The sequence below is a fragment of the Hypomesus nipponensis genome, chromosome 3, assembly GCF_054491055.1.
Source record: "Hypomesus nipponensis isolate SF chromosome 3, ASM5449105v1, whole genome shotgun sequence".
NCBI classification, from domain to species: domain Eukaryota; kingdom Metazoa; phylum Chordata; class Actinopteri; order Osmeriformes; family Osmeridae; genus Hypomesus; species Hypomesus nipponensis.
Genome location: NC_140363.1, coordinates 8,115,799 through 8,131,939, shown reverse-complemented (window position 1 = coordinate 8,131,939; position 16,141 = coordinate 8,115,799). Strand labels below are relative to the sequence as shown.

Below are 16,141 nucleotides of genomic sequence, written 5' to 3'. Positions count from 1 at the left end.
GCTGCCCAATCAACCGTTTCCCAGAGTTTTGTTCATTTTGTATCCAACCTGTATATCTGATCGTCTAAGATAAGGGTGAAATGGAGAGGAAAAAATAAAAAATAACTCCCAAAGAACAGGTGGTTTAAGATCAAGATATGAAAACATTTTAAAAAGTGTAATAAGAATTTATGTACTCGGCATGGGAACTTAATCGGTTCCTATGCGTATGAATTTCAATATTGTTTTAAAGGTAGAGATTACCCGAAGGCCTGAACCAAATGGGAACACTTTAAAAACAAAAGAGTGAGCAGAAGTCTGGCTGTTCTTTGAGGCTGTTCTGCTTGTGTTTGGGGTGTGTGTGTGTGTGTGTGTGGTGGGAGTCAGTTTCCAACTAAAACTGTGAAAATCATATTCTCTACAGACACAACTATTTCACTTCAAAGAGAAATCTACTCTTTTTAAATCACGACCCCCTCTTTTACTTCAACAAACACTCTTGTGTGCATCAGGTCACAGGAAAAGCTTTGAAAATGGCAAGTTAATGATAATTACAATGACAAGAGCCCAAAACACTGCAGTCCAATGATCAAAGAGGGTTTCTGCTGCATATTTAAAGGGCCAATGTGTTTGCTCCTTTGTTTCTAGTAGGGGTCTGGAAATAGCATTGTCATTTCAGTTGCTCTGTGATTTCAGTGTCTAATCAGTTATAGAATCCAAATTTGAGTCATAGCATTCACATTTCTGTCTGGACATAGCATTGAATATTCATGGCAACTCTAAGATGATTATTGGTAAAGCTTAGTTTAACAGAATTTGAAATATTCATAGGTTGTACATACCCATCTTGACCTATCGATTTTCAGAGAGAGTAGAACATGGGACCAGATGAGCCTGCAGAATTGGAGGCATACATTGATACATTGATACATTCAAGGACAACGGTTAACTGGACAGGATGTTCTCAAAAGTGATCTACTTTAAAACCACATCAGTCCCTTTGTGAGGGTACACCCTCTGTTGTTCTCCCATACAGGAGGAATCAAAGTCATGCCACTGCGCACAACTCTGCGAAAAGGAATGAACAATGCATAAAAGAAGCACGGTTCAAAGGAAATGTATGTGCATAATCATTCCAATCCTTTTTCCCGCATACATACACATAGACGTGCATTGAATAATTAAAGGAATCTGCTTATGCATTTGCAATTCGTATGTGATGGAAAAAAAGGTCTAACGTGCTCAATGATTATGTAGCATGAAAATGCCACCGATAATTTCCCCACCTTATTAATGTAAAACCTTGAAGCTGCCACAAAATACATTTTTCATTCAGTGTCTGCTGTAGGTGAGATACTGGTGAATCTTAGACTCTGGTTTGTTGCAGAAACATGACACCAATCATGCAAAGCAGTACACTATTTAAAAAAGCTGCCTTTAAACAAATGCGGGTACATATAGCAACTTACATCAAAATAGTCATAGATCGCTGTGATAGTGTGAAGTAGATAACTAATTGAATTTACTATATATCTGTTTTGTCTTGGTCGAAACCAGTCAGCCCCCACTTGAAAACCACCATCCACCTTTATTTACCAATTTAAATATATTTTCATTTCATACTTCTGACCCCCTGCAAATTGATAATATATAACAATGATAGTCGGCTAGTATAGTAGTCTGGTTGTTAGTTAAACTATTGTACAGTAAGGGACCACTAATGTTTATGTCTTGTTTGTGTTGGTGTAATTTGTGCTGAAATTTGGTGTTCAAGTTCTGGGCTTTGTTGAGTTCATGTATGTCTGGGACAGTGTTGGAAACTGTTCGGTAAAGTCACTATGACCTTGTTTGGGATGGGAATTGATGAGTTTAGTCAGTTTTCCCAGGACCGGCCCAAGGCTTTTATAGGGCCCAAAGCAGAATGTGATATGGGGGAACAGTCCTCTCACAGTGGTCTGCAAACCTGTGGCAAATAGTAACAATAGCAATAGTTCGCAAGAAATATCAAGTGGTAGTTCCTGCATTCCCGTTATGGGGCTGTTTTGGCGAATGTGGACACAGACCTGATTACACATTAATCACCTCTGATTGGGAACACTCCCAAGATCCTGTTGCTCAGACTCAAAGACACTCTGTCTGAACAACAGTCTGGACACAAAAGAAGATTATTCTGAAGTACAAAGTTGTATTTGTGTTCTTCGATGACCCTACACTCAAGTGGGTTTGTCTCAATTCCACATATCTGGCCCCCTTGCCTTCACTTAGGATTAGTGCGAATATGATTACCCCATTGAGCTCGGAGGCATCGGAGGAAGTTTAGCAGGGACTGGCAGGGAGAGATATCCAGTAGGAAGGTAGGTAGGTATGCCACATCCATTGATTTGTTTGTTTGAGATGGAGTGGTACTTCCAAAGCCTGTTGGCTTGTTTTGAGATTTAAACCGTAAAAAAAAAAAATGGTACTCAATATTTACACTGGCAAAGGGGACAAAAGGAGAGGGAGGAGAGAAGGACGAGGTATAGACGTTCTGCTAAACCATTTAGAATCGGCTCATGGATATTTTTCTCAACCTGATGTTGCACTCTGAGTGGTGGATCTATCATAACTTCAGGCTAGTAACCAGGTCTATAGAAACCTACAACTGTCCTCAGGCAGTATCTCATTATTTTGGCATGTGTAAAGGCTGGATGAGCATTAAAAAGCAGAGCAGTTTGCATGAAAAAATCCAACATACTCATAATTATAAACCTGTATATGTTAACGTCTCACCATAGGGTTCTATGCCTAGGTCCATACATTAAATTCCCTGGTCAGAATAATATATTGTCCTCTTATGGGCTGTACAAAACATTAGAGTGGGCTACCCTGAGCAGGTGGGTTTTTGAATCCCTTAGGTGTTTTGTATCACCTTCCCTGCAAAATGTCACCATTGTGACATTTTGAATTAGAATGAATTAGGATTTATATTTATAGTAACTTTAGTTGTCAACCGCATTGGCCACAAACAAATGTTGGGCACTCCCCACCTCTGTTAGACAGAATAGTTGTTGTGCAGTAGGCAGACAAGGGTTTTGAAACAAAGGGAAATAGGAAATTGTTTAGCAAAGCAAATGTCTTCAAAGGCAAAACACTGAGCTTTTCACAGAGCTTAGAATAAGAGAAAGTATGTGGAGGTAATTATCTTTAAAACACGTACTTTTGTTGTTTTGTTCATGCTCTTGTATGTTTTACATATGGTAAAAAGATTGCAAACCTAACAAGTACAATTGCAGACCAAGGAAATCTGTATCAAAAAGACAATCAGCTATTCTGTGGTCACCTTTTAAATTCAAATGAAATAATGAACACCGTCGATCTAAGAGAGAAAGACAAAGGAGAATGAAAATGTGTAACTACAAACTCACACAGGTATTAACATTTCAAATGCCGCTGCCAAGGAGCTATGACCCCAACACAAGCACTCACACACAAGCAGCTTCACGTTTTTAACAAGCAAGCAAAAGTGCAGTATGGCTGGCAAGAAAGAGATAGCAATCATTGTTGTATGTAGGTGGCTCCTGGCACTGGGATTGCTGTTTTGGGGTCTTGGCTCATCATTGTGACTGGCAGGGAATTCTTCTTCATCAGCTGCTATGTCAACCACCTGTGAAGTAGCACATTGGTGTTTGCTGACTCACTAGCTATCTCATCACTGGGATGAGATAGAAATACCAGAGCCTAGGTAGAGTGGGAGAAAGACGGGTGCTTTTGTCACCCATGTCTGACTTGTTCCTTTTATTGTGTATTTTGTGGCAATAAATCCTTTGGTGTTCTTTTTTCGTGCTTTCGTTTAAGTACTTTCACTGTCCAAGATTATGATGTATGAATTTGTCAATCCTGTTCATTTACTATTTTCCCACCCACTACTCCAGCCTGGTGTACAATAGGGGTTGGTTGACAGAAAGTGTTAAGGCTGTATTGTTTTAAAACCCCAATTATGCTTGGTCCATCAGACCGACACATTACGCATGACAAAGGCATTCGCAATTAAATAAAACTAAGCATAGTAAGGAAAATAGGGATATTCTGTTTAGTTATTTAGAAGCAAATTTGCTTTTACAACCGAAGATCAGCTGCTTTCAAAGGGCTGGCTAGCAAACAGAACGACAATATCAAGTGGATATACTTTCAGTATAGATCAGTGAATTTTGTTACATAAATTAACGTGTTTACTAATGTCAAAACTGCCAGCACATTGCAAATGTACACAAATTGTTGGACACTCAGGAACTGGTGAGAAAATTCTATAGCATACTGTAAATGTGTTTTCTAAGTTAATTTGCCTTTTGTTACAAGTAGAAGTACAGGTATGTTGGAATTCTTGGTCCTGCTCCTCTCAACAGTTTAATAATTAATCTAAATTAATACATTTAACTTATATGTGAACTAAACATTCTTAAAAGCAACCAAATATAATATTAAACCTACAAAAAGAGTAAAGCATACATTGTTTTTGCAACTTCTACAGTATGTTTCATGTGCAAAGTCCGGTAATACAAGTTTTTCACATTGTGATTAAGTTGCTTTTTCAGAGCACATTCAGAGCTTCTTTTTTCTTCTATGAAATCATGTCTGGGTAGTTCAATAAAGCTACTGCAACACTGACAGTGAATGACCTGCCACCCACCCACTTATTTTTACCAAGAACTTTTCCTATGTGGGCAAGTAATTACAAGAAATGAGTTTGTATGTTTTTTTTTTCTTTTAAGATCAACTTTTCAAATTCTGGCAGTTGGGGGAAATAGACCACTAGAGAGCCTCTAGCCTGGCCTGCTGAAGCAGATAGAAACTGAACAAATACAAAGAGCAGAACTCTGCTGCTGGTTCTAATCTCCATGGCAACACACTCAGGTACAGTAGGGCTCTGAAAGCAGACCACTCTTAAGCTTAGTGTTTCTTGGTTTGAGAAAATGTAAGGACCCCAAGATGTCTTTGGCTTTGATGAGAAACAAGGTGACAAACAACAGTTAGAATTAAATCAAGCAGCATTTAACCGGGGTCCAAGCAGAATACAGTCAAATTTTCAGCTCTGCCCAACACCTGGACATTTTATGGTTGGATGCAGACCTGGAGAGGCCTAAGAAGCTTGTGTCACATGTACTGTGAAATTTGGTGGAGGATTGATGATAATATGTCAAATGTGAATAAAGAAAATTAATAACATTCCTTTAAGCAATGAGGTTCAATATTCAATAATAATTATTGTTATATTAAATTGTGTTTAATCATGGAGGAGGCAGAATACAAATCTTTCAGAGAGAAAAACATTTTTTTAATTGGGAAACAGATCTTAAATGAAATCACTAAATGATTTGAAACCTAATAACAAATCGAAAATAACCCCAATATTTCTCATTTGTGATTAAACGCTGGAGGAAATTGAATCAAATTCCTTGCCTTCAATAAAATGTTCACTTTTGCTTTCATTGTATTGCAAGAAATTATCTGCCATCCATCATTTAATATAGAAAAAATCACAAAGCACTACAAAAGGACAACCACTGTCAGTGTTAAGAGCATTTCAAGAGAACAAACTCAAATGTACTATACTAATACTAATACTTTTCCTCTTGGTTCCGATACACACTGCAGAAAATGTGAAGCTTTATTGTCGTGGAATGAGTAGAGGCTTCTTAGATTTCTTATGGATAAATATTAATTTGATGGTTGCTATGGCACCACCATGAGATTCTAAGGACCTAATTTATAAGAAACTTCTTTGCAAATGGGTGCTAATGAGCCAATATGGATTAGTTGGAGGTTGGCACTGGTTTTTCATCAATTTGTGAAACCATAGGGGATTTCTTAGGCTTTTGTGCATCACAGGAGCAGATCCCTTGGTGAAAGCTATAGGATCCTGATCCACAATGCGACCTTGAGGTTCATTTCACACCTTAGCTCCGACTCCTGTGTCCTCTAAGCGGGGGGTACTCACTGCGGAGACCCCTTATTGATAACAAGACACATGAAGTTTAAGTAATCCTTTGCTAATCTGCCAAAATAGATTCATCCGTACATATAAAAACCTTTAGTCTTGAGAAGAAAAAAAAAATATATTTTTGTGTTTTACCTACTGCAAGTTCACTGTATAGCATGGCAATGCATTTATTGTTATTCACAGTAAGTCATATAGTACATGTTGACTTCTAGCACTTAGATGAACTCATTGTATTAACATTTTTGTCCTTGTCGAACATTTCATTTTACTGGTACAAGTTTAAAAGCCATCCATGAGTCCCCAGATCCCATGTTTGTGATGGGGATCCCCATGCCTAAGGGTTTGACGGCTGAGAGAATCAGACGCACATTTTGCAGTACTTAATCTCAACAAATGGTGGCGCTCTCTCCTTATCATGCCTTTACCCTTTCCTGAGTAATTACCTGTGTAAAGCATGGACACACAAGCCAGCATCTGTGCACACACATACATACGCACGCATGCCCCTTAATGAAATACAGTTGGAAAGACAAAACAAGGAAAAGTCATTACCAGAACAACATATCTTTCAAAATATTTAGGAAAAAAGCTCATTATCCCTAATGTTCCTTCTTTGAATGTAATTAGAATCCTGTCTGTGTTATGTCCAATTAGCTTGCTCATGCCACATTTGTGATGTCTTCCAGAGATGTGTGTGTACATGGATGTGTATTAGAAGCAGTTATAATTGTGTTGTTTTGAGGTTTAGCAGGCTGCACTACCATTTCAGAAATGGGAATTCTTCCATTGGTTACACCACTTAACGTAAACATACAGCAAAGAGTCCACCCATGGTGACCCCAACTGCCACCTAGAGTCACTTCCTCCGTGATGTTCAAATCATACACCATACATATCAACCAATCAAGAATATGATTAGTTACACAAGTTGGCACCGCTCTTTTATGGTAGCTTAATGACATGCTTCTGTATATTTCACTTGAAGAATATACAAGTCTGAGAACTTCTGTTTGATCATCTTCCTCCCTTGTTTTCCCATTAATGTTAGATATGTCTGTTTGAAGCACATCTATTGTTTAAGCACTATCACGATTGTCTTCAGTGTGCAGTAGGCCCCATCTAGTACCTGGGCCCAGCACAATCAGTTATTCAATCGATGTGTTCCTATACACATAGACTTTCAATACTGAAAAAAAGCATGTGTGTGTATATATAAGGTTATTAGGTGGCTTAATTTTGCCACCTGTCATCCTTTAGGCCTGGGTGCCTATTGATCTCCAGCCTCGGATCGATTCAGTTTCTTGAGGGGCCAGTGTCCCCCATATTTAATCTAATACCAATTCAGTCCAGTTTGTGCTGGAAAGATATCCATCCTCACCTAAATCAATCCGTGTATTGATCTGACCTAAACACCGACCAATGAGGTGGTGTACCTTTAATGGCAAGGTAAAGACTTGGGAGACCATCCATCCATTGCATCATCTATGTCTAGATGATGCACCGGTGCTCACTTCATTAATATCCCTGTAGTAAATCTCTAGTCTATGCAGAGCCGATGGCAGAGTTGAAACTCAAAGGCGCGGATATCCAGTATTCCTCTGTGTGGTAATGTCAGTGTTCCAACCCCCCACCCCACCCCCGACACACTTGATTTATTTGGTTTTAAATGGTGGGCTCCTTTTGTGGATAACACACTCGTGGAGAGACCCCACGTCCACATGTAGGCATGCAGGCACAGACACACACAACCAAACACAAAAACAGAACAGGTCCTCAAAATCCTCTCACTGACACACATAAGGATACCTGTACTTCCCGCTGTGTGTGGCGGTGGGATGCTTGTGCTGTGATCACCGACTCGGGGGGGGTGGCGGGGGGGTGGCTCCTCCTGGGATTTCATGAAAGTGAGCAGAGAGCCTGTTAATGCGCCATCTTGTGCCGGATCTTTCCTTTTAAGCTTTGAAGCCACGCTCATCAAAGGAGAATTGTGGATTTAAAAAAAAAAATTTTTTTAAACCTACTCAGAGTTCTCACCCTTTGCTCACGTCACCCCTTTTTTTTGTTCTTCCTCGCATGTCAGTTGAATCAAAGATTCAGACATCAGCTCAGCACCAACTCGTGCCCTTAAGCCCACCACTCACTTGCCAGGTTCAGCCTACCTTTACATAGGGAATGAAGTTGCTATTCAAAGAACTACATGAAAAGCATTTTGTAAAGGAAAAAGCTCTATTTGTTTTCCCACTGCTCCTTCCCTCCTTATTCTTACCTTTTGAGAAGTCAAAGTTTATACTTTGAGGTTACTTTGGGGCGTCTTTGAAAACAGCTTGTAAGTTTGCCTACATATGTTATGTTATTTTACTGTGCCGGGTGTTTTTAAAGTTTGTCTGTGGAATTGATCGAGGGCTGTGCAGATTGATGGTGAAGAGAGGCAGAAGAAGGGGTTCAAGTGGGAGAGAGAAAGGCAAGGTGTGAGAATGGATGAGACCAGACAATAATATAAAACCAACCTGCCCAAAACTCTGGCTCACCATCAATGTGTAAGACCGTGCGTTGGTCATCAGTACCCTGACCTGAAGATCACATTTAGAGGATTCAGATGGGGATGGACTGCAAAGAGGTTGGGGGATTGAGTGCTATTCTAATGAAAGAGGCAGCAGCTTTGACTAATGTCGATCCTACAATAGGTAGTAAATATAACAAAGCCGACTAATAAAATGATTAAGCGCATGATTAAATCCAGATAACCAAATAAGTCGAGGCCTGGAGATGGTGCGACTTATTGCTCAGTGTTACAGTTTTATCATATCTAATGGCTAAGGTTAGACAAAAGAAATATTGATATTGTTGAAGTGACCCAGAGATAAGTCAATTAATTAGCGTGCCAGCGTGACATTCGGCATGATCAGCATCGGCACAGACGGTAATCAGTATCACAAAATTGAAAATGAAAACCAATTACTGATGTCTCGGCCGATAAAAGCTAATGAGGCTTTGTTTTTTTGCCAGGGTTAGAAAGGGGTTGAAAATGCTTCATTCAGAGTTCACAAAATGACAAAGAGTTCAGTGAAAATTATTTTACAACCGATGCAGTAACGTCTGACAAAGTTGGCAAAGGAGTAATTATGTGGTAGTACAGTAGTTTGAGGTTACAGCAATTATGTGACTAAGTAGTCAGACAACCAACTTAAAGGTCATGGAAGACCAAGTCCTTAGTTTCAAGAGAATTATGTGGTGTTGTGGCAATAAAATATCAAGTGGCCAACTGTTACCACTAAGGAATTATGCTTCTTTTTAATAATAATTGTTTCTATTAAATCTTATTAAAGTCTGTGTGCATATGTGCATGTGTGCCTGCACATTTGCACGTGTCCATACAACACCATAATGCAACACTCGACTCATTTGTCACTCTTGGGTGGTTTGTTATTCACTCTGTCAGCAACTTCTGCATGAAAACATAAATAATCTAAAATCCTATTTTCCTATTGGCCACCTTTGCAGTCTTTTGTTTTAATTAACTAAACATTTAAGTATGTTTTTGTCTTGTTTATTCTAGTTTGTCTGCCTGTTTAACTCATGTTCCATCAGAAGTATGGTGCACAGAGACAGCTCAGAGCAGCAAAGTGCAATATTAGTTATGCATGGCATGAGGACAGCTGGTTTTTAAGCCTTTATCTATGGAAGCTTTGGCCTCTGACACACAAAACATTTTTTCCTCAGGTCAAGGTGTCATTCAGACAGTGTAAACAACACTGTATCCGCAAAGGTTTGTAGTTCATTATCATTTAATATTCTCACAAGTTACCCCAAGTCATGCCATGAGATTTTGTTAGTTGAGTTAGAATTTGTTAGTACTATCTATAGCTATTGGGAATTCTGAGAGACAACTATTTGTCATTTTTATTGTTTTCAAATATGCAGGGAGTAAACTTAATAAAGATAAGTATTTTTTGTTGCTTTAATATGCATTTCCCTGCCTAGGGCTTTATTTTACAATTGAGAATAGTTTCCATTACATTAACAATCATCAGCATTTAATAAATGCTTACTTTAAGAATAGAAAGAAAAGTGGATCCCTTTCCCTCTGAAAAAATACAACTTGGGGCATGCCCGCCTTTCTCCTTTCCACCTTTCTCCAATTCTCTCCTTCCCTCTCTCTTTCTCTCTCCCGGGCTGTTACTTTCATCATAATTCTTACCAGGGTAAAGCACTCATCCACAGGGAAAGCTGGTGTTTATAGTTTTCTCTACTCTGTTTGAGTATGTTTATTTAGTCCCAATGCAGGGAGGTTGTACTAATTGAATAGTTGAGCTTCCGCTGCCTCCTGGCAAATGCATACCAAATGACCTTGAAAATAGAGAATCTTAAAGAGCTGGCATTGTTTTAGTTCTGCAGTATGTTGAACTGTTCTGTGAGTAAACATGGATTGTTTATTTGCAAAACATATTTTTTAAGGTAAACTGATCAATAAACCAGGATGTTCACTTTTACAAAGCACAGTAGGAAGTTTGATTCCAGGCAGCAAAGTTAACTAAACTCCAGGAATGAAACTAGATGAAAATTCTATACAGCTGTTCCATTCATTTGAGATGGTTTTGTCCTGCCAATTACTTGATTTCCGGTACTTTGATTAGATTAAGTACTGTTGAATATACAGGTAAACTTTTAATATATACCATATGGTCACTACCTAGAAGTGCAACTTCGCTCAAATATACAGGTTGGCCTTTGCTTTATTTTCAGGTCATAGGTAATTCTAGCAAACTACAAAACTCAATGCACTGCACAAGGGCAAAGTTGACACAAACCTTTCGCTATTGCCGCGATTGCATCGTAAATATTATTGTCCACATACATTTACTTTGCATTCCATAAACTAGGGCAGTGCCATGCTTTGAATGGATTTTGAAGAAGGAATTTCTGTGTGGTCATGGACTGGTGCTGCACTGCACATGTGCTGATTTAGATCTGAGGAAATCCAAGGTAATCTGGGAGGATTAAAGGTGTAAATTTACTTGAGTACAAACTTGTCAAGTGTCAACATACATGCACAGACACATCGATGCATTTGCGGAACTATTAGGGCTGTTTGAGTTCTCATGTTATTGTTTACCTTCTCTCTATAAGAACCCATTTTTGAACATGAAAGAACTACTGGGATGTACATCCCAAGTTTTCTTATGAATTTCACAATACCCCAAGGAAACAATAAAAAAAGCATTGCTGACTTGGCACATCAATTCCGCCTTCCTCCCCTTGTTGTTTTTCAGTATTCATGATGGGAGGCATAAAAAGGAAAAGGGCAGGGGATTGAGTACGGGACCAAGATACCATGTGAGATGCCATGTAGGGAAACTGCAGAGGGAATAAAGATGTCTAGAAGAAAGCAGTGAAGTAGAATGGGGGGAGGGGGGGGGGGGGTGAAGGTAGTCATCAGCCTGAGAACTGAAGAGAGTTAGACATAACACACAACACAGGAAGGAATAGAGTCAAGATGGAAAGATGAAAGCAAGGGATGGAGGATCCAGCAGTGATAGACAACCTGAACAACTGCCTCTGGGATTTTTATTTGTCCCATTTCTGTCTGCCGTGATTTAATAAAGTGTTTGACGGTGTGAGTGGGAAGGATGGCTTATCGACCAACCGCTTCCTGTCTCACAGGTGTTAACAGCTGGTCTGATACAAGACCCTTGTGCCAGCTTAGCAAGGCGTGGTCTACGCTTGAGCCACAGAAAAACACCGGTGTGCCAAAATAAGTGGATCAAAACATCATTCACATCAGGCTCCCCACAACCCGAGCTTATAAAATCCATCTGCATGTCACACTCTATAGCCTGTAAGTATCCTGTATACAGAAAATAAATTTGTTTTTCGGAATCAGGAAGTCCGTAGCACCAGGTTACATTGCTACAATGAGGCAAGCTCATTATTTGGTCTGTAAAATATTATTCCTAAGCATTCTGCATACAGAGGAAATGTATAATCCTACATTTTTGTGTGTTGCAGTGGCTAGTTTTGAGGGAGATGGATGATGCTGGGTTCTTTTATAGCTAGCTTCCGGGGAATGCTTAATGGTTTTTTGTTTCCCGTACCTAGAATTGATGTGAATTTATGATGGTCTGCTGTAGTTTAAAGATATATGAAGCCCCAGGAAGCCTTTGGTGATGGTTGAGCGAAATACTAGTGATGATTATTGAATAAGGGAAATAATCACATGAATGCATCAAAAAGGCCAAGTTCCCCTGTCTACATTATTGCAAGACAAATCCCTTCTGAAAATGCTAATGTTTTGGCTTGAGTAGCAAGAACAGACATATGTATTATATACTTGTTAGTCTGAACACTGAAATTCTTAATTGACAGAAACAAAGGAGACTGCGCTCACTTTTACCTTGAGCAAGTGTTCTTACTATTTAAATAATCTCCTATTCAAGAAGCCTGACAGAAAGATTTGCTTGTGTACAGTACAACGATTCCTTTATAATGTTAATGAAAACATGCAAATGCCTTGGTTTCAGTAGATGGTTTTATCAGACATTTCCCTTTCATCTTCAAAACCTACTGTTTTCTTAAACTTGATTAAAAATTTAGCTTCCTCCACACTCCAGTTCTTGATTTTATCTTTATCCTCATGTAAGCATAATTTATCCTATTTTGTCCCAATCAATCAAATGTGGTCTAAATGGATTAATATCCTCACTCATTACGTCTGGACTTAACTATTGCTCTGTCCAGTTAATTGCCAGTGTCCACAACGCATTAACCGCATTTCACAGTGTCAGTCATTGGCCGTGCTAATCTCTAATCTTCAATTGCTCCTGGGTTCCTGGCCAACTGGTTAACAATCCCATCGACCTTCTGTGTCCAGGAGGAGTTATGACAAAGCCCTCAACATGGACAAATGCCACTGGAGGTGGTTAAAGAGGCTTTTGTGAGTGTTTGTAAAGTAAAGAGTCACTCCTGGCCTCTGTTTGAACTTGCCTCTTCAGAAAGTCATTTTGTCTCCCGTCAAGACAAATGCGTATCCAATGGACTTCCATCATGGGCACTGCCTGCGGAAATAATTTAGAGTTAATAAACACCTGATTTCAAACGTATGAATCTAAATGCACTGGCAGCCAGCAGTGCCAGTTTGTCAGATTAAATTATCTTGCTGTTTGGCCTCTGCATTTCTCTTATATCTGGAAGACATCCAAAAGGAAGGATACAAGGGGTGAGGTGGGAGAATACACATGCTTTTCTTATAGCTTTTTGCAGTCCTTTGTAATAGCTCACCCTTCTCAAAAGTCAATTTATTTACATTTATTAATTTTTTTAGTCATTTAGCAGACGCTCTTATCCAGAGCGACTTACAGTAAGTACATGGTGGGACATTCTCCCAGAGACAAGTAGGGTGAAGTGCCTTGCCCAAGGACACAACGTCATTTGGCATGGTCAGGAATCTAACCAACAACCTTCTGATTAATAGCCCGACTCCCAAACCGCTCAGCCACCTGACCCTTTCCCATTTGTGTGTGTTGGTTTGCGTATGCCTGTGCATTATGAGTATCTACACTTGAATGTGTTTACGTTTGTTTGTGCTTTGACACGGATCCAACACAATAGATCCATTGGTGAGGAAACTTGTTCAGACTTTCATACTTAATTATTTTGTGGGAACTTGCCCATGTTTGCTTGTCTTTCTGTTTGTTGTGTTATTATATATATATATATTTTACTTTTTAATGTGCATGATCACCGTTGGGCAGACAACTTCGTCGCTCCAACCCACTCACAGTAGTGCACTGAGGCAGTCAGTGTAGTCTGCAGGGGCAGCTGCTCAGTCAATGTTACACAATTCAATCACCTCTATCTTGATTCACTGCTGTATGCCCCTGATTTGTTGTAGAGTTGCACCATGTCTGCATCAGTCCCAGATTTGCTGCTATTGGCCTCGCCAGCACAATCCATGTGAACATCACACACTGAGATCCATGCCCATGACTGTAATCAGTAATACAGAGCCCTCTGGCCGCTTGTCGTTGTGAGATTGTAGCCATCAACCGGCCAATCAAGGTAGACTTGGTTTTCATGAATCTGTGAGTGTTTGGCTGAATTTTGAACAGGTTTGGCATTAATGGTAAACCAGAGCCATGATTGAGTAAAGATACCCTTTTATCTGTTTACACACTCGTCTGTGTGTGTGAACCCACTTGTGTATGTACACACATGCAGAAACACATCATCTGACACAAACGTGCACACGGGCACACAAACACACCCTCCATCTGTTGGTCTAGGAGTGTGAGCAACTGTGCCTCAACAATCAGCATTAATAATAAACAAATACCTAATAAGGGAAACATGAACACTGCATATGTAAACGCAGGACAACAAATACTTTACACTACAGCACAATGCATAAGAACTTTGACAAAAAGGCACAGTGACGTGCATCAGAAAACTCACAGAGACAGACAGACAGACCGCCCCACCTACACACACACACACACATACACACACACACATTAACCTGGTGAGTCTCACAGCAGGCCCTTCCTGCTGCTCCTGATGTGTACTGATGAGTCCTGTCAGCGCCTAGCGCAGCATGCTAATCAGATTCCACTGAATTTGGATGGGGCCTGCTAGCGTCTGTGCAAGCTCATACCCTGCCCGGCCAGGTGCACGTAATCTCATGAACTGGCATTGCTATGCATCTCACCCTAATAGTGTCCGTGTCAGAAGGCATGATAAAGATGGGTTTGCCTCTGAGTTGATTAGTGCAAACTACCTATCACTCATTCCCAGGTAGTGGGAAGACCTTGGGGAATCCACATAGAGATTGACTGGAATGGGTAATGGAGGGAGAGAGAAAGGGAGAATGGAGGAAACTTCAACTTTAGTTTAATCCTTGGAGCTTTAAACTCTTTGAGGTCGTTTTGAACGATGTAGAATGAAAAAATACTTTATTCTTTTGTTGCACTGCTAGCCTTGTCACAAAGAAAATATTACCAGATTTAAACTTTGGCTGTTACATTTTGATAAAATGTGGCCCTTTTTTTTTTTTTAAGCAGTTGGCATTTTAACACAGATGGAGAACGTCAGAGCGGGGACATCACAGGAGACGGCAGATGTGGGATTATAGTAAAAATGCTTTGCTGTGGTCTTGTAGAAGCATGCTACAGTTTGGAACATTTAGATTTTTTTTTGCACTGTCCACCAGCAAGGCTAACTTGGATTATTGCAAAGCATTCAGCACACACCTAGAACAGAAAACACATACGTCTGCAAGCTTTTGCAACATTCTTAAGCAGTGCAAAAAAATCACCTGAAGGTTTCAAATGTTGGCGTACCCTTTGACTGCAAGATCTACACCTTTCCATTTACCAACATTCCGAACAAAAATAATGTCCTTTTTGCCAACCTGTTAACAGAGGTCATAGGCCTTGGTTTAATTTTTGTTTGTACCTGTTGTGGCACCATCTGTTAGTATTTAGCCTGAAGCTCCCTGTCTTATAGAGATTTTTAAAGGTACAGTTTATTTTTAAACAGACTTAGATTTGTTTGCCCTCATTCTCTTGGTCACACAGAGAGGCAGTCCACATGCACCACATATCATTGAAAGCAAAGCAGCAGGCTTGCTGACCCAAATGTCCTTCTGGTGAGTGATGGAGGATAGAAGACCAGTGTCTAATTTTAACTATTATTATTGGATTAAAAGTAAAAATGAGTTCTAATTGAAGCCATTTGTACAACTCAGACGTTGGTGCAGGATCCCAGCTGGGTGGCTTGTTTCCCAGTAATTTGGCAAACAGGCTGACAAAATGCTTGGGTCGAGCTGCACCCCTAGGGGATGGTGTGTGTGTGTGTGTGTGTGTGTGTTTGAGGGACAGTGTAAAGGAGAGAAGTGTTTGTGTGTTAGGGAGTGGAGGAAGTAAGATGAAAATGGGAGGGAAAGAGGAGCTTGGTTGTGTTTGCAAGTTTACCTGTTTGTGCGTTTTTGTACATTAAAGCCAATTAGTGAGCTCTTTGTTCATTATACAGAAGCCCCACATTAGCATCAATTAGGGGATTTAGCTCACTTTCTAAGCTATTAGCAGCTTTAGCACTTCGTAACATGAACATTTGATAAAAAAAAAAAAAAAAAAATGCTGCTGTTTTGGTCAGGCTTGATTACATTCACATTGCCTTGCCTGATCCTGCTTT

General features: G+C 39.8%; 1 protein-coding gene across 1 annotated transcript in view; it reads left to right on the top strand.

The window, feature by feature from the left end:
• The window catches only part of alk (ALK receptor tyrosine kinase), a 208,494-nt gene that overhangs the window by 80,361 nt on the left and 111,992 nt on the right, over positions 1-16,141 (top strand). The gene's annotated exons all lie outside the window — the stretch shown is intronic.